The following is an 18,925-nucleotide window of genomic DNA, read 5'->3' on the forward strand; positions in this document are numbered from 1 at the left end:
CTCAGAAGGCATTTGTTGTTTTGAGGTTATCACTGCATCACCAAACATATCACATGAACAAAAATAAATTCTCTGGTGCACTATCACAAAGTGCCAGCGACAATGCAAAGATTTTACTTCAAAGGCTGGCCTGAGTCTTACAGACACTTCTTCCAGGAGAAGGTATGTGAATCAGGGTGGAGATGGTGAGGCCTAGATGGTCAGGAGAGGCTCCACAGGCCTTTAAATAGGAAGGTTTAAATCATCCTGGCTTTTGGTGAGAAACCAACAAAATGATGGTAAGAGACACCATTCTTGCCTAATGAGTTATTCTTGCCTTTTATTCTGTCTCCTTTCCATGCACAGAAGAGCAATATTCCATTAGAGTTTAACTCAGAGACTTTTTTTTATTTTTAAGTTCTTTAACTTTGTTTTCACCTCTTTAGGATTCCACTAGAGGTATCTTCAAATTTGTCTTTTACCATGAAGCCTCCCGGAACTGCCTTGCTCTCTATCGTTTTATCTTAAGCTTGGTTCTTTGTCTTCACATTGATATGTGAACCACTTGGTATGTGTCTAAGAATTCCTTTCCTGTGCTCATTAGCTGGAATCGCTTCTTTTGTTTGGAACTATAGAAGTTTCAGCAGTACAGGAGGAAGGATAGACTTGGTGGAGTTCGCTGTCCGGCCTCGTACCTTTCCTGTCCTTGGAATCCATTTTTTTTTTGGGGGGTGGGGGGGAATCCATTTCTTTAATGCATGCCACAGCTCTTATTTGTCAGTGACTGTTTTAAATTAAAGAAATCGACAATCCAATCATCTTTTGTCATGTCCTAGTATTCACAAATCTTAGACCTCATATTCAGATTGTTCCCTGCTTCCTGATTTTCAATGATGCCTGTCACTTATCTTATGCAACCAAACCTCTTATTTTTCAATATATGGGTTTATTTATTATCCATATATTCATTTATTTATTTCATAAATATACGTACTTTAACTTCTAGTTATTACTTTTATTAATATTGGAAATAAATGAAATCATCTTCCAAAGGCTCAAGAGCACATCATTTCAGAACCAGCATCTACAAATAGGTCCTCAAGAGAAGAACATAACTTCTACCTTATTTAGGATTCAAATATGTTGCAAGTTTGGAAATGTATAAAACATCTAAGATGAGATTGAGCAAAATAAAATAAAAAAAGTTCTTCAGTGAGATTTCTCATTTCTCATAGTGCCTATCTGCAATCCACACTTTCTTACCATTCAGCTCTGTCAATAAACAGCTGTCATAACTTCCTTGATCATATTTTTGTGTAGTAAATGAGAATAAAAAGTTAAACTAACATCATGTCACAAATGATAGAATTGCCTCAGGATACAAACTGAAATATTATTCATTATGACAATTTTAAATACTGAGTTCCCTGGAATATTAAATGAGTATTTTATGTGCAAAATTAAGAATGTATGTTTTTTTCATGGTCCTGTGCCCTTCCTGAATTCTCTGTTCTTTAATTTAAATATATAGCTCTGACACCAGAAACAATGACTGAATCCTAAAAATGGAACTGCTCCCTGTCTGCAAAAAAAACCCAAACTTCTTTAGCATAATGATCATTATGTCAGCATAGAAAATGCCATCACTAATGAATCCAGCTGTCAGCCTTTACCATGCAAAAAAATAAAAAAAATTCCATATCAAGTGAGCTGTTTCAAAGCACTTTTCATTTTTAAATTGCTGAAAAAGTTTGACCCTCCAACAGTCTCCCAAAAGCTATTAAGTGTGAATGAAGCTAATGTCTCAAAATCTTTGCCCCTGTGATTTGTTTCCATTTAGCAGAAGGGGAGGGGGGAAAACACACAACATCACACAGATGCCAAGATAAATTTATTTTTATATATTTCAGATATTCTGTGTCTGTTTTGAAACTCTTCTCTGATATCTATTAAAGTTGATAGTGCTTAAAGACTTTCATAATTTTGAAACATTTTATAGAATAAGAGATTTGAAGAGAGAATGCTGGATAGAAATAAAGATTAGATTAGTGTTACAGGCAGAAAGTCTCTCAGCTGGGGATGAGATTTATTTGTCTCATACTCTTGTGACTTAGGAGTTGTGCAGAGAAACCTCATGAGAAAAATGCCATAACCTTGTCATCATTCATTTGAACCCACTGGCTCTCCTTTGCCTCATCTCACAAGTCACATGTAGTTATAGTCCAAGCAACAGCTAACCTGTTTGTAATCCTCAGTATACAGCTACTTGCAAGCTCACACCAAATAGTGGACTTATGGTTTGGATTCCTCAGCCCAAAAAACAGTCAAATTTTCTGTAAGAGTCTCCTTTGGTGCCATAACTATAAGGCTAGATTTGTATTAGAGCTATGCCTCTCAGTCATTTGCAAGGTAAAAAAATTCTACCTCTTGATTTCTTTTTTTTTTTTTTGTTTAAGATTTTATTTATTGGGATCCCTGGGTGGCGCAGCGGTTTGGCGCCTGCCTTTGGCCCAGGGCGCGATCCTGGAGACCCCGTATCGAATCCCACATCGGGCTCCCGGTGCATGGAGCCTGCTTTTCCCTCTGCCTGTGTCTCTGCCTCTCTCTCTTTCTCTCTCTGTGTGACTATCATAAATAAATAAAAATTAAAAAAAAAGATTTTATTTATTTATTGGAGAGAGAGAGAATGTGAGAAGCAGAGAAAGAGAGAGCACGAGCAGGAGGGAGGAGCAGAGGGAGAGGGAGAAGCAGGCTCATCACTGAGCAAGGAGCCCCCTGAAGTGGCCATGACCTGAGCTGACGGCAAACACAACCCACTGAGCCACCCAGGTACCCTTACCTCTTGATTTCAATATGAGGCTGGTATATTATGGGAGCTTATAAATGTGATTCCTAACCAGAAAAAAATTAAATAATCTGTGATAGGAAAATATACCATAATAGAAAATGTCTATTAATTTCTTTTTTAACATTAAGATATCTAGGTTTAATATTAAGATATCAAGGTTGGAATTTGTGTTTTTCTCAAAGTATTTTTGTCACTGTTAATTAACAGGATTTCAACACAAATTGGTAATACAACAAAAAGATAATGTCCTTTATAACTGCCAAGGAAGATAGTTTGCTTGAAGAAAGAAGCAAACAAGCAAACTTCCCTAACACTCTTTACTGGAGTTGAGGACACCTCACCATAAAACTGGATCTTGTCAGGTATCACTGAGTGAGGAAAAATTGTAAACTCAAATTACTTAGGCTTGACCAACTGAAGGTAAATATTCTCTTCAGCGGGTTTCTCATTTCTGCTAACAAGGGCTCTGTAAATCGTAAAATGTTGATTCTTTGATATTTCCCCAACTCATAATGAAAGCTTATTCTGGGGTTGAATGGTCTCTTGATGATCTCTTTTGGGTAACTCTTCCACACAAGGACAGATGTACATCCCCTCCCCTGGGATGCCTGAGGCCTAGTTGTGGCAGACTGTTGCATGTCAGACTGTTGCTGTCAAGGAACAACTGCTGTAGGAGATCCATCTTCCCACTTTGAAATAATGTGGCCAGATACTGAAATGTTTTAGGGGCATTTGCCAAAATAGATGCTTAGGGACAAAAGTGATAGGAGCTCATAAAGCCCACTTAATTATCAAATTTAAATAGTCTTGAAGGTCTATATTTAGACCTTTGCTTTTAATGTTCTACTTTGTACATTTTTTATCCATTCCAATATAATATGCACCAAAGAGTAGAGTATTTTTTTTATTTCTCTCTAAATATACTATGATAAGTCTTAGTTACTGTCTCTTACAACTATTTATTAACTGTTTTTTGGAAAGATTTAGGGAAGGATTGTAGCTGTTCAGAGGATGCTGACAAATTTTTTCCTCAAACCCACACACATAGAAATGAATTGGCGCAGACTAGGTTTAGGAGAGTGTGAGCAATGCTTTGTACTAGGGAATCCATGGAAAACGGGTTCAGCAGCTGGGTTTTCATCAGCTTTTGCCTTCACTTTCTTAGAGCTATTTCTTCATCTACAGAAGAGGGTGATAATAATGAAACTAACCTCATATGGCTGTTGTTATTTATAAATGAAAACAGTCCTGAGAAAATACTCTATCTAGCATATATAATAAACTCTTAATAGACATGAACTATCATGATTGAGACTCTGAGGATGTTTCCTCATGTGTAACTTAAAATAACTACATCACAATATTATAATACTAAATGGAAGGAGTTTATGAATATCCAATGAAGTATATACTTCACCATATCTCTATCTCAATGTTAAGTGCATGTGCATCTGTGTGTTTATTTAATGCATAATGCTTGGCATGCAACAGTTGCTGCATGAAAAATCTTAGCCCCTTAACCCCCACACAAACATTTATCACAAAAAAGGTTCATTATAAATTTGAATAATTTTTTACTGCCTATCACAGAAAGCAAAAAAATATCTGAGTCTTTTGTTTTAAATCTAAGAGTTTAAAAGGAATGGACAGAAATTGAATAAATCTCTCCCATGCATATATATATATGACTGAATATAAAAGGGTCATTATAGAACGGTAAATCAAAATTGTCTTGATATTGAATTTTAAGGTATCAAGCTAGAATTAGGGGTATATTAAGAATTCCCAATTCAAGAGAGATAAACGTGTGAGAGACAATATTTCTCTTTTCTCATACAAAATTGTATCAGAAGTGTCTGAAAGATTGTTATCACTGGCAATAAGACTGGAGTTATTTCCTTTCCATACAAAATCTAAGAATATTGGCCATGTCAGTTGGCTGTCTATAAATTTACAATGATACTTTGATTTCATTCAACACAGGAAAAACATGATTATATTGGGATGACTGTCATGTCCTAATCTCTTCAGTGCTCTGAATTACTTTGAACAATTTAGAAAGTTGTCTAACCAGCTGTACTCCCCAGTGAACTCCCTTCTGAATCATTGAGAAAGCCATCGTTTCGGAAAAGAAAGGTCTTCAACCTTCAGGAATGTAGAAGATACTTTGTGACAAGCCACTCTCTATACTTTCGACTGCTGCAGAGTACATATGATATTACAAAGTAAGCCAGAATTTCCTTCCAGTGCCCAACAATCTGTTATCCTTCCTGGCTGATGAAAATGCATGGTAATAGGAGCACAGACAGGTACTTGGGTACATCATAAAACATTCATGAATATTGAGTTAATTTTCCTTCATGGAGGCTATAGATTGAATATTTTGAGGTCCCATCCTGGTAATATAAATTAATGATTGCATTCACTTTTAATATTTTATGAATGATACCAGAGCTCAAAATTTATTTTTCCAAATGTGATTTAAACATTTTGCCATACTTTTGTTCAAATATATATATTTTTAAAATTTGTTTATTTTAGAGAGAGAGAGTCGGAGGGAGAGGCAAAGGAAGAAGGGGAGAGAATTTTAGACAGACTCCACACTGAGCACAAAGCCCAACATAGGACTCAATTTCACAACCCTGAGACCATGACCTGAGTCGAAAACCAAGAGTCAGACGCTTAACCAACTGTACCGCCCAGGCACCTCTGTGCTTATTTCTTATGAGGTGAAGCGCATTCAATTTAAACTTGTTTATTTTGTATGAGGTAGAAAAGTGTCCTATGTAAACTGAAATTAGATTACAATACCTAATTTAAGGAATAATTTGCCATTTGCTCACCCACTCTTTATTTTCAAATGAATTAACACATTGTAACTTACTGAGAATCAAAACAAAATGAAAATCAACAAAAACAATGAATTTACACATTCCTTGGGGGTAAAACAACAACAACAACAACTAATTGTCTTGTAGCCATGTTATTGTGGTAACGTGGCAATTAGAGCTAGATTTAAATGCATTTAATTTAGCAATGACTCACATCAATGACCATGACAAGCCAAGTAAAGGGTATTATTTTGCCATTATCCTATTTATTCTTCTGCTGCTTGCTTTGTGCTTTGTTTATATTTTTGTCTATATGTCCAAAATCTTCTTTCAAGTGTTTTTCTTGTCCTGGATTGTACTGCTACTATTAATAAGATGTACTTTATGTAAGTTTTATGTCATGTAAATTACCTGCATTATATTGATATATTTACATTTATTAAATATTTTATTTGTTTGAGAGACAGAGCATGAGTGGGGGCGGGGAGTAGAGGAAGAAGGAGAAGCAGACAACCTGCTGAGCTGGAAGCCCAATGAAGGGTTCGATTCCAGCATCCCAGGACCATGACCTGAACCAAAGGCACATGCTTAACTGAGCCACCCAGGCACCCCATATATTCATTCACATTTTATGTTAAATGTCTCTTTTATTCTATTTACAGAATTACTAAATTAATGTTTTTCATTAATAATAATTTTCCCCATAACAAAGTAGTCTAAGATTACACCTTTATTAGAAAAAAAAAACAGTGAAAAATATAACTTAAGGCTTATGCTGATGAAGCTAGAGTGCAACAGATATAAAAGATGAGTGTTTTGCTTTCTTTATTTAGTCTTTTGTTTCATTTCTTCTAAAAAAAAAAACTCATACTTGAACTTCCTCACAATTTCTTTAATAAATACTTAGTTTCTATAGGAATTATAGTGTTTGGGGCACTAGCATTGACTTGTTGCACTTGTCTTTTATAATGTATTTCCCATTTACATTTCCTTCCCTTTGATAACAAATGTTTTCTTATGTGATCACTTTAACAACCATAACTAAAGTATTGAAGAATTGCATATACTTTAGCTTAACATAATAACTTTTCTTTTTTCAAATTTTTATTTATTTATGATAGTCACAGAGAGCGAGAGCGAGAGCGAGAGAGAGAGAGAGAGAGAGAGAGAGGCCGAGACACAGGCAGAGGGAAAAGCAGGCTCCATGCACCGGGAGCCCGACGTGGGATTCGATCCCGGGTCTCCAGGATCACGCCCCAGGCCAAAGGCAGGCGCCAAACCGCTGCGCCACCCAGGGATCCCAATAACTTTTCTTTAGCACGTGGTGGTGTTACATCATGTAGGGGGCTCATTTTGTAATTTGGCAACATTAAAAATAATTCAAAGTACCCAGTGCTTTGGGATTATTTATGCTGCTAGAATGATTTCTAATTCTAATTATAGATGATAAAATTAAAGTTTGTAAGTAAATTTGAGTTTTTATGTGAGGATGTCTTTTCTAGATACTACTAAAAATTGGGTTGTAATTTTGCAAAGAATTCATCATATAATCACAGAATGCAAACACACAAAAGCAGATTTAATAGACATCATGGAACAAATCAGTTTTCACTTTTTTATATATGCAGAGAAAATAAGAGAGAATAAGTTTTTAAATATTCAAGATATCTGTTGGTTCATACATTGGAAAGATAAAATTCATATGCTACATGATCCTATACCTATCTATCTCTCCAAACTCACTTTTGTTTCTCATAACTCCTACGGCAAATTGTCAGTCTCTTTTTATTTTGTAATTCTGCTGACCATGTTCCATCCTTGAACTTTTATGTAGTTTAGTTTTTCTTTTTCTGAGAATACTCCTCTCTGGACCATTCTCAATGGCTGGCTCTTTGTCATCTCTTCAGGCTCAGCCCCTTAGAAAGTCCTCCCCTGACTACCTGGTGTAAACAGAGCAGTATAAAATAATTTCACTCCAAGTAAGAAAAAAATTAGCGGGAAATATCAGAAAGGGAGACAGAACATGAAAGACTCCTAACTCTGGGAAATGAACTAGGGGTGGTGGATGGGGAGGTGGGCGGGGGTGGGGGTGACTGGGTGACGGGCACTGAAATGGGCACTTGATGGGATGAGCACTGGGTGTTATTCTATATGTTGGCAAATTGAACATCAATAAAAAATAAATTTCTAAAAAAAAAATTCACTCCATGTCTGTCTCCTACTTTGTTCATTTCCCTCATGGCACTATTGGTTATTTGTTATTAGCATCTCCCTATCAAGAGAAAACCCAAGTTGGGCAACAATTCTTTGTAGAAATGATCACATTCCTCCTTTTGCTATACAATGGAGCACTTGCCACTGTGTCCCATCACATCAGTGAAATGAATAACTCAAGAATCAGAATACAGATAACAGATAATGGCTGTTGAGACTATCCTTGCCCTAATTAAAGGGGAAATGAAAGAACTTCTTGATTTGGAGTAAGGATAACTATATCTTATTAGGTGGAAAGATCACTGTCTTATTGCTGTATAGAAATTCGAGGGATGCCTGGGTGGCTCAGAGGTTGAGCTTCTGCTTTCAGCTCAGGGCGTGATCCTGGAATCTGAGGATCGAGTCCTGCATCGGGCTTCCTGCATGGAGCCTGCTTCTCCCTCTGCCTATGTCTCTGCCTCTCTCTCTCTCTGTCTCTCATGAATAAATAAATGAAATCTATAAAAAGAAAAAAAAGAAAGAAATTCAAGCGTGTACACAGGTGCACTTGGAAGCCAAGGAGGTAAAATGTGAAAGATACTCATTTATCACCTCTCAGCTCTAGATCTACCTGCCATTACCTAGTGTATAATTATGGAGCTGGACCCCGTAGGAATTCCTCCTGTAACACTGCTCAGGGTTAAGCTATTTTAGTAGTAAGTCTGCACTGAAGTGATAGTGGAGGGGAAGGGGTCTCTGCCAGGTTCTTGTGTGCTCCTGTTGATGGCTCTTGGAGCACCTGATGGCCACTAGCACTTGACCCCTCCTCATGGGCATTTTCTGCCAGAACCTGGATAGGGTTTTCTCAGAAGTATCCATAGTGCAGCACCTCCTTGTGGGGAAACTCTCTCCATAATCCTCCAGGAGTCCTCACAGATGTTTTGAGATGTGGGTCTTCCCTGGGGTGTCTTCCCTGGCATCCCAGATAGCAAACTCCGCAACCAAACTTCCTGCCCCTCCTGTGGACACCAGCAGTACCTTCTCCAGTGAGGCCTGGATTTCATTCCTGTGGTCCTTCCTTCAGAGCTGTCATCCTTAGAGTGTTCTGCCTCCATACATGGGTCATTACTGCTTCGTGTAGCAGCTACTTCATATTCCCTAGAATTGTCTTTACCTCTAATAGCCTATTTCCTTTATTCAAATCTCATATTTAATAATTCTTTTCTTTCACTATACAGTATCTGCCTTCTGACTAGACTCTGAATGAAAAGGGAACATTGTCTAACGTGACTATATACTGGGTGAAAAACCTGGATAAAATTGTTTTGGGGAAGTTTATGAGTGTCATGAGCGTGCTATGAAGGCACACACATGAGTTGTGTCTTTCCACAATGTCAGCTTTATTCAATCAAAAAGCAAAGTTAATCACATTTATAAGGCATGTTCAGGATTCCAAACTCAATGACATTTCACCGTGTGATTAAACTTGGCTTCTTATATAGCTCACAGAGTGGGACATAAGACAAATTACACAACAAATAAGATAACAGAAGGGTGTAGGAAGTTAATGAACCAAATGTGAAGTCGGTCTGTGGGCACACAGTTGAGATAAGACCTCAATCTGGTCCACGTGGGTTCTTGGCATTTACTGCTTATTATGTTCAAGCAGTGACAGACCCCAGTTCTGTTCAGAGATCAATCAGGCAAAGCCTTTAGTGGCAGTTGCCTTTTTGAAGTGGTCAGACATAGAGAGGTCAAGTCGGAAGAGTCTGACAGTTTGCTGCCCAAATCCTTCCCTTTTTAAAGGGATTTAATTGGTCTTGGGCCCTTTTGGATCTCTTCTGGTTCTGCTTGTTATCAATCAGTTGTGAGCGTCAGCTGACAGTGGTCCTGGTGCTATCTCCTAGCTGTAGTACCTTTAACTGCTTGACACAGGCCCCTGCTTGACATGAGAGACTCCATTTTGTTCTCCACAGGAGAATGGGCAAAAGGAACAAAAAAGTATAAGTGGGACAAAAAAGATGACCTTGTATATAGTAAAAGAGGTTTTAGAAGTTTAGAATCAGAATAAATATGTCTCTTTGGCTTTTATTAAAGGAGAGGATATCTTGAAATCAACTTTTGGTTTTAAGGCCTGAGCAAAATACCAAAGAATGACTACCTTTAGAAAGATGACGTTGGTATTTTGTCTCTCTTTTTTGCTGGAACACCTACTCATTGAATGACTTTGATATGCAAAACAGTTGCTATAAAGCCATTGTAATTCCAACTCATTAAAACTTATTCTTATTAAAATTTTAATTTTTTAAGATCAGCTCAAAATTTGGATGATTGTGAGATAGTGATATAATCTCCCTCGCAGAAACAGACTGAAGTGTTGACATAAACAGATTCTGAATGACGGAAAAGAGAGGTCATTATACTGAACCCACAATGCATGTTACAAAAGACCAAGTGACCCATGATTTCCTTAATTATGGCTTAATTGCAGTGATGTTTTCACATATTGACAAGGCAGAAAGGGACTTGATAAGGGATTTTTAGGGAACTGAAGACAATAATCAACTAGTCACCTTCATATGAATACAGTGGCAGTCTAATCATCTAAAGTTAGCCGTAGAAGGCTGACTTCTAAGTTATCTTACTTGTTTGTACATCTTATTAATGTTGAAACTTACATTTAAATTACTGATGTAAGATTTCTTACTATTATTTCAGTGTTGCAAACCCTATTGCACTATACTTCTATTCTCCAATTCATTAGAAAGTTTATTCCCGTCACCTAACCACAATTCTTCTTAGGTTCCTTGTCATATGAAAACACATATGAAATTTTATGAAAGCAAGATTTTACTATGAGCCTATTTGAAATTTAAGCTTTGAAGATAAAAGATCATTTGGCTGTTATTTAATTGTATTAATATGAAACTTTTAAGAAAAACAGCTTGCAGTTCATATAGAATGAACCTTAGCATTTTAGAGACTGAAACTAAATTCAGCAAACATAAATAGGAAAACTTATTTATACCTTCAAATATACTTTATCTTTGCCCAAGTACCCAACATGTATTCTAAAATGAGACTATAAAAAAATATGATTTCCTCTCCTTGCAACTCTTAGGATTCTATCTCACTCCAAATGCAGTATTAAAATTATTTTATGTTTCTAGCAGAGATTCCAAATATCAAAACCTATAATTTTTAGCAATTGAGCTATCTTGTATAAACCTTTATTATACAATTATTCCTTTCCTCTTTGGCAATTTTTGTTTAATCTGAATTCATTGGGGAAGTTTTTCTTTTCTTCCAAAATTGCTGCTCCCCAAATCCACTGCTTTATCTGATTATATTTAAACCAACCCCATACATTTCCAAGTCCCCTGCTGTCCTCAGCTGTGCATCACCTAACTGAAAACTACATGATTTTCAGGTCACTGAGACTTCCCTAGGGACACACAGTAACTGTCATAAGTACCCAGCATCACTGAGACCTTGGCAAAATTATGGAAATTTCCTAACTTTAGGTCTGGAATTTATTGCCATGGTCTGTACTGATAAAAATAGCTTATGACTCCTAAAAGCAAGATAGAGTCAAAAAATATAGAGTTAAGGCTCATATGGTTCACAAAACAACTTCTGTCAACAGTCCCTCTCCTAACATTGAGAATAGTGTCATAAATCCCATGCTCTCACACCCCTAAGCCTCATGTACATGAAGAAAGCTCCAATTTCCCAGCTGAAATGCAGCTCTTATGCCCTCATATGCAACTTCATATTGATGAAAATTGTATCAACATTTTATCAGTGTCCTTAGGGTAATGTTCTGAAATTGCTGATAAAAAAATCCTTCTTTTTAAATATTTTTCACAGCATTAAATAAATAGTTTCAAAAGAATTTAAAGGCTCTCTGTCTTCAATTAAGAGGCCCAACCTTTGAGGAATGCTTTTGAACTGGTTGCTGTTATCTTAGAACTTCATTCCATATATTAACACTTGCCTCTGTGTTCCACAATTAACATTAGACTTTGCTCCATATAGATCCTCTCCTCTTAGGAATATTTTATTTACATTTTATAAATTTTATTTAATTTCTTTTCTTTATCTTTTGTCTCACTGCAACTAAGAGATTTTGTTCTCTTAATTCAAGGTGGAAACACTGATATATATGTTAACTTTTCTTTCCCTTCCTCTAGAAATAATTCATATTAACACATCACAGGAAAACTTTATCTGCTAGTTACCATGTGGAAAAGAAAACTTGTGACTTGTGATAGGTACTCTTCATTTCTTCAAATGGTATAAAATTAATTTATTAATTTTTTAACTCATTTATTTTTAAATTAACTCATTTATTAAAATGAGTTAGGCTTATTAATGTTTTGAAGATTTCCTCAGAAATATTGACCTAAAAGGTTGTGGGTTACAAAATTTAGAACTTGTTGGTTGTTAGAAGGCAATGATATCATTTTACTAAAACTTTTCCTGTATAGATGATCTCAAGGAAGTTGTCAATGGCTAAGGTGACATAGGTGTGTCGCAAGTTACCATTTAAACCTTTAAAAAGGAGATTCTGCTTTATTATACTCTTCCCTTACATTTTGATCAAAATTCTTTAGCAATGCCCAATATCATCCTTCTAAACTCTTTATTTAAAGCTTCTTATCAGTTTCCTGAACAAGGAGGCGTTGGGGGTAGGGGTGTGTGTGCATGCGTTCATGTGTGTTTGATTCTGCTGATAGGTACTAATATGTTATCATTCTCACTATAAACTTACAGCAATGGATTTCAAACTGCGTATCTATACTATTAAAATTATGTAGGATTCCATCAGGCTTAAACAATCTACCCGACTAAAACACTAGTAAACTATAGGTCTTAATCTAATTAACCTCATTTTTTTCTGGTACATAATAAAAGTTTGTTTTATTATCATTCAGAAAACTCAAAAGGATGACATGAATAATATATTTATATACATTTATCTATTAACTAGTTATCTTGATGAGGTATGTAAGGAACTCAAAAGAGTAAATATTAAATAAGTTGAAACTCTCTAATTCTAAATATTATATTTAATTGCAAAGATCAAAGAAAATTATAAACATATGCTCAGTATTTATGCTTAGTCAAAATGTCTTTATCTTCTGTTATTTTTGTCACTGAGTAGACAATTTTCAGATGATATGGCAACACACTAGATTTTTTTCCTCCTCCACTCCCTGAATGGAAAATTTTTCAGGAAAATATAAATTTCTTTCCTAGACAAATCTTGGCTTAAGACAAGTTTAACAAACTTAACATCTGAAAAATATGGTATAAACTTCAATTTTGTTAATTCAGCTATTCTGTAAAAGTATGAATTTCATTAATATTAGGATAATTTTTGTTTTTTTCCCTCACTTCTTTAAAAAAGTTTTAGTTAACTTTTTTTCAAATTTTTATTTAAATTGTAGTTAGTTAACATATAGTGCAATGTTGATTTCAGGAGAATTTAGTGATTCATCATTTACATACAACACCCATTGCTCATCATAACAACTGTCCTCTTTAATACCCATCACCCATCTAGCCCATCTCCCACTCACCCCCCTCCATCAACACTGAGTTTGTTATCCATCATTAAGAGTCTCTTGGGATGCCTGGGTGGCTCAGAGTTTGAGTGCCTGCCCTCAGTTCAAGGAGTGATCCCGGAGTCCTGGGATCGAGTCCCGCATCAGGCTTCCTGCTTGGAGCCTGCTTCTCCCTCTACCTATGTCTCTGCCTCTCTCTCTCGTTCTCTTTCTGTCTCAATAAATAAAATCTTTTTTAAAAATTCTCTTATTGTCTGTTTCCTTCTCTCTTCCCACCATATATTCATCTGTTTTATTTCTTAAATTTCACATATGTGTAAAATCATATGGTATTTAATTTTCTCTGACACATTTTGCTTACCATTCTACATCCTAGCTCCATCCACATCATTACAAATGGCAAGATATCATTATTTTGGATGGCTGAGTAATACTCCATTTCCTTCCCACCTCTTTTTCTATTTATCAGTCATGGACATTTGGACTCTCCATAATTTGCTACTGTTGATAATGCTGCTATGAACATCAAGGTACATGCACCCTTTTGAAACTCTATTTTTGCACCCTTTGATAAGTACCTAGTAGTGCAATGCTGGGTCAGAGTATACTTCTATTTTTCACTTTTTGAGGAACCTCCATACTATACTCCAGAGTGGCTGCACCAGTTTTCATTCCACCAAGGGTGGGAGAGGGTTCCCCTTTCTCCACATCCTCGCCAACACCTATTGTTTCTTGTGTTGTTAATTTCAGCCATTCTGATGGGTGAGGTGATATTTCATCCTGGTTTTGATTTGCATTTCCCTGATGATGAATGATGTTGAACATCTTTTCATGTATCTCTTAGCCATTTTGATGTCTTCTTCAGAAAATTTCTCTTCATGTCTTGTGCTGGTTTCCCATCTGCATTGTTTATTGAGTGTTGAGCTTGAAAAACTCCTAATAGATTTTGGAAACTAACCTTTTACCAGACATTTCATTTGCAAATATTTTCTTTCATTCTATAGGCTGCCTTTTAGTTTTGTTGATTTTTTCCTTCACTGTGCAGAAGCTTATTTTTTAAGATTTATTTATTTATTTATGATAGACATAGAGAGAGAGAGGCAGAGACACAGGAGGAGGGAGAAGCAGGCTCCATGCTGGGAGCCCCATGTGGGACTCGATCCCGGGACTCCAAAATCGCACCCTGGGCCAAAGGCAGGCGCTAAACCGCTGAGCCACCCAGGGATCCCCCAGAAGCTTTTTATCTTGATGAAGTCCCAATAGTTCATTTTTGCTTTTGTTTTCCTTGCCTTATGAGACTTGTCTAGTAAGAAGTTGCTGTGGCGGAGTTCAAAGAAATTTCTGTCTGTGTTCTCCTCTAGATTTTTAGTTTCCTGTCTTTAGGTCTTTCATCCATTTTGACTTTATTTTTGTGTATGGTATAAGAAAGTGGCCCAGTTTCATTCTCTTGCATGTTGTTTTCCAGTTTTCCCAGCACCATTTGTTGAAGAGACTTTTTCCCATTGGATATTCTTTCCTTCTTTGTCAAATATTAGTTGACCATATAGTCATGGGTCCATTTCTGGGTTATCTATTCCATTCCATTGATCTATGTGCCTATTTTGTGCCAGTACCATACTGTCCTGATCACTCTAGCTTTGTAATAGAGTTTGAAGTTTAGAATTATGTTGACTCCAGTTTTGTTTTTCTTTTTCAAGGGTGTTTTGGCTATCTAGAGTCTTTTGTGGTTCCATACAAATTTTAGGATTATTCTAGCTTTGTGCAAAATGCTTGAGGTATTTTGATGGGGATTGCACTAAATGTGTAGATTGCTTTGGGACATTTTAACAATGTTTATTCTTCCAATCCATGATCATGGAATGCTTTCCCATTCTTTTGCGTCTTCAGTTTCTTTCATAAATTTTCCATAGATTTCCAGAGTATGGGTCTTTCATCTCTTTGGTTATGTTTATTCCTAGGTATCTTATGGGTTTTGGTGCAATTGTAAATAGGATCAATTCCTTGATTTTGCTTTCTGCTGCTTCATTGTGGGTGTATAGAAATGCAAAAGATTTCTGCATGTCGATTTTATATCCTGTGACTTTGCTGAATTCATGTATTAGTTCTAGCAATTTTTAGTGCAGTTTTCTGCATAGAGAATCATGTTGTCTACAAATAATGAAAGTTTTACTTTTTCCTTGATGATTTGGATGCCTTTTATTTCTTTTTCTGTCTGATTTCTGAGGCTTAGACTTCCAGTACTATGTTAAAGAGTAATGATGAGGGCAGACATCCTTGTGTTGTTTCTTGCTGTAGATGAAAGTCTCTGTTTTTCCCCATTGAGGATGATGTTACCTGTGGGTCTTTCATATATGGCCTTTCTGATGTTGAAGTGTGTTCCATCTATTGCTACTTTATTGAGTGTTTTTTATCAAGATGGATGATGTATTTTGTCAAGTGCTTTTTTTTTCTTTGCATCTATTGAGAGGATCATATGGTTCTTATCCTTTCTTTTATTAATGTGGTGTATCACATTGATTGATTTACAAATTGAATCAGCCTTGTAGCCCAGGAATAAATGGCATGTGGTCATGGTAAATAATTCCTTTAACATGCTGTTTGATTCATTTTTCCAGTATCTTGTTGAGAATCTAGTATCTTTTTGCACTCAGAGATATGGACTTGTAATTATCCTTTCTATGGTATGTTTGTCTTGTTTTAGAATCAAGGAAATGCTGGCCTCATAAGATGAGTTTGGATGGTTTTTTTCCATTTCTTTCTTTTGGAAAAGCTTGAGAAGAATAGGTATTAACTCTTCTTTGATGTCTAATATAATTCCCTGAAGAAGCTATCTGATTCTGGAATTTTGTTTGTCGGGAGATTTTTAATTACTGTTTCAATTTTTTTTTCTAGTTATGGGTCTTTTCAAATTTTTCATGTCTTCCTGTTTTAGTTTTGGTAGTTCATGTTTCAGTTTTGGTAGTAAGATCTTTTTTTTTTTTTTTCTTTCAGAGTCCACTTTATTGAGTGCTGTAGCATTAATACAGGTCAAGGGAGGCAGGCGATGGGCCATGGCTAAATAGACTCCCTCTCCAGGGTTTCTGCTTGAGAGGGATGAGGACTGGTTGGTTCAGGACGGTGCAAGCCACCCCTTCTCCTCCCCCAGGAGAGGCCCCCTCCCTTCCACAGAGCTACAGCAGCCTGGGCTTGCCGGCTGCACTATGCCCATCAGAGGAAAGGTTCCCACCTAAATGCCAACACAGGAGAAGAGTGAGGGAAGGAGCCTCAGGGTGAGCAGTGTGGACGCCCCAGGAGCAGAGCTGGTTCCAGAGGCCCAGGCTGGCCTGCTGAGTTGCACTGGTTGCTCGAGCCAAGGCCTCAAGGCTGCAGGAATGGTGGGTCTGCAGCCAGCTCAGCATCAAGCCCACAGAGGATGCTACAGGCAGAGGCTTTAGCATCTGGCTTTTATTGGTTGCTTGTTTTCTCAAACCCAGCATTTAAAAAAAAAGTCACCTGAGGTGGTAGTTCAGTCACCGGTAGAGGCAGGGGCAGGCCAGTGGTCACTTGGGAAGAGGGTGCCAACGTGGTTCCTTCACATGTAGTACCAAGCCAGGAGGCTGGCAACCAGGGCCACACCAGCGGCCAGAATGAACTGCAGGCTGGGCTGACTCAGCACAGCCAAGGCTGTTCGGAAGGGGCAGCTGCTGCCCTCCAGGGGATAAACCTGGAGCTCTATGCGTCTTACGTCTACTTGTCCATGTCTTATTACTTTGATCGTGATGATGTGGCTTTGAAGAACTTTGCCAAATATTTTCTCCACCAATCTCATGAGGAGAGGGAACATGCTGAGAAACTGATGAAGCTGCAGAACCATGAAGCGGTCAAATCTTCCTTCAGGATATTAAGAAACCAGACCGTGATGATTGGGAGAAAGGGCTGAATGCAATGGAGTGTGCATTACACTTGGAAAAGAGCATGAATCAGTCACTACTGGAACTGCACAAACCAGCCACTGATAAAAATGACCCCCACTTGTGTGACTTCATTGAGACTCATTGCCTGAACGAGCAGGTGAAATCCATCAAAGAATTGGGTGACCATGTAACCAACCTGCGCAAGATGGGGGCTCCCTAATCTGGGATGGCAGAGTATCTCTTTGACAAGCACGCCCTGGGAAATAGTGATAGTGAGAGCTAAGCCTTAGGCTGTCTTCCCATAGCCACAAGGTGACTTCCCTGGTCACCGAGGCAGTGCATGCATGTTGGGGTTACCTTTACCTTTTCTATAAGTTGTACCGAAACATCTACTTCTTTCATTTGTATCATTCCTTCAAATAAAGTAATTTGGTACCCCCCCCCCCCAAAAAAAAGATGGATGTGTGTCAAAAAGTGGATCTTCTTGGAGCAAGCCGATGCAATCTGTTGTCTCATATGCTAGCAACATACCAGACCACTCTGCTTCATTTTTGGGAGAAAACTTCTCACACTATGGCAGCCATCCACGAGAGCTTCAAAGGTTACCAACCATATGAATTCACTACATTAAAGAGCTTACAAGACCCTATGAAAAAACTGATTGAGAAAGAAGAAAGGAAGAAGATCACCCAGCAGGAAAGTGCAGAGGCCACCATGGAGGAGCCGAGTCAGTTAATTTCATTAGAGGATGAAAACCAGCACAAGGAATCTTCTAGTTTTAAGACTGAAGATGGAAAAAGCGTTTTATCTGCCTTAGACAAAAGCTCTATACATAATGCATGCTCAGATGAACTATTAGACATGAAACCTGAGGGAGGTGCTTGCATGGGCCCAATGGCAGGGACCTCAGAACCTGAAAGTGCTGACAAAGATGACCTGCTGCTGTTGAGTACTGTTGAGTGCTGTTGAGTTTCTTTCTAGGAATTTGTCTATTTCTTCCAGATTACCCTATTTGTTGGCATATAATTTTCATAATATTCTTCTATAATAGTTTGTGTTCTGTGGTGTTGGTGTGATCTTTCGCTTTCATTCATGATTTTATTTATTTGGGACCTTTCTCTTTTCTTTATAATAAGTCAGATTAGGGGGGGTTATCCATTTTATTAATTCTTTTGTAGAACCAGTTCTTAGTTTAGTGGACTTGTTCTACTAGTGTTTTTGTTTCAATATCGTTTATTTCTGCTTTAATCTTTATTATTTCCCTTTTGCTGGCTTTCAGCTTTATTCCCTGTTAATTTTCTAGCTCCTTTAGAGTGTAAGGTTATTTTGACTTAATATATTTTGACTTCACAATAATACCTGAGCTTATTATCATTGCTTTCCTCTTTTTAAAGTGATTTGTATTGTATTTGCCAACCATATAATTGTCATATTTCCATTACATCATTCCTGCAAATATATCCTGAGTAACAAATATGACCCAGATACTGACAGGTGATCAGGTTACAGCACTTACAAAGACAGACAAGGTTCTACCCTCACGGAGCGGACAGTTAACTGGGGAACAGGTACTGCATAAATATTAACTTAATAATTGTTAACAATATTGAC

General features: G+C 37.2%; 1 long non-coding RNA gene and 1 pseudogene across 1 annotated transcript; both read left to right on the top strand.

Annotated features, from left to right (window-relative positions):
- The first annotated feature begins 3,037 nt into the window (after positions 1 to 3,037).
- LOC125754007 (uncharacterized) lies at positions 3,038 to 7,016 on the top strand. The gene is made up of 3 exons (XR_007407165.1): positions 3,038 to 3,247; positions 4,811 to 5,052; positions 6,780 to 7,016. It is a non-coding gene; the product is annotated as an uncharacterized LOC125754007 (long non-coding RNA).
- Positions 7,017 to 12,469: 5,453 nt separating this feature from the next.
- Positions 12,470 to 17,752, top strand: LOC112678350 (ferritin heavy chain-like; annotated as a pseudogene).
- Positions 17,753 to 18,925: the final 1,173 nt, after the last annotated feature.

The sequence above is a fragment of the Canis lupus genome, chromosome 29, assembly GCF_003254725.2.
Source record: "Canis lupus dingo isolate Sandy chromosome 29, ASM325472v2, whole genome shotgun sequence".
In the NCBI taxonomy this organism is placed as follows: domain Eukaryota; kingdom Metazoa; phylum Chordata; class Mammalia; order Carnivora; family Canidae; genus Canis; species Canis lupus.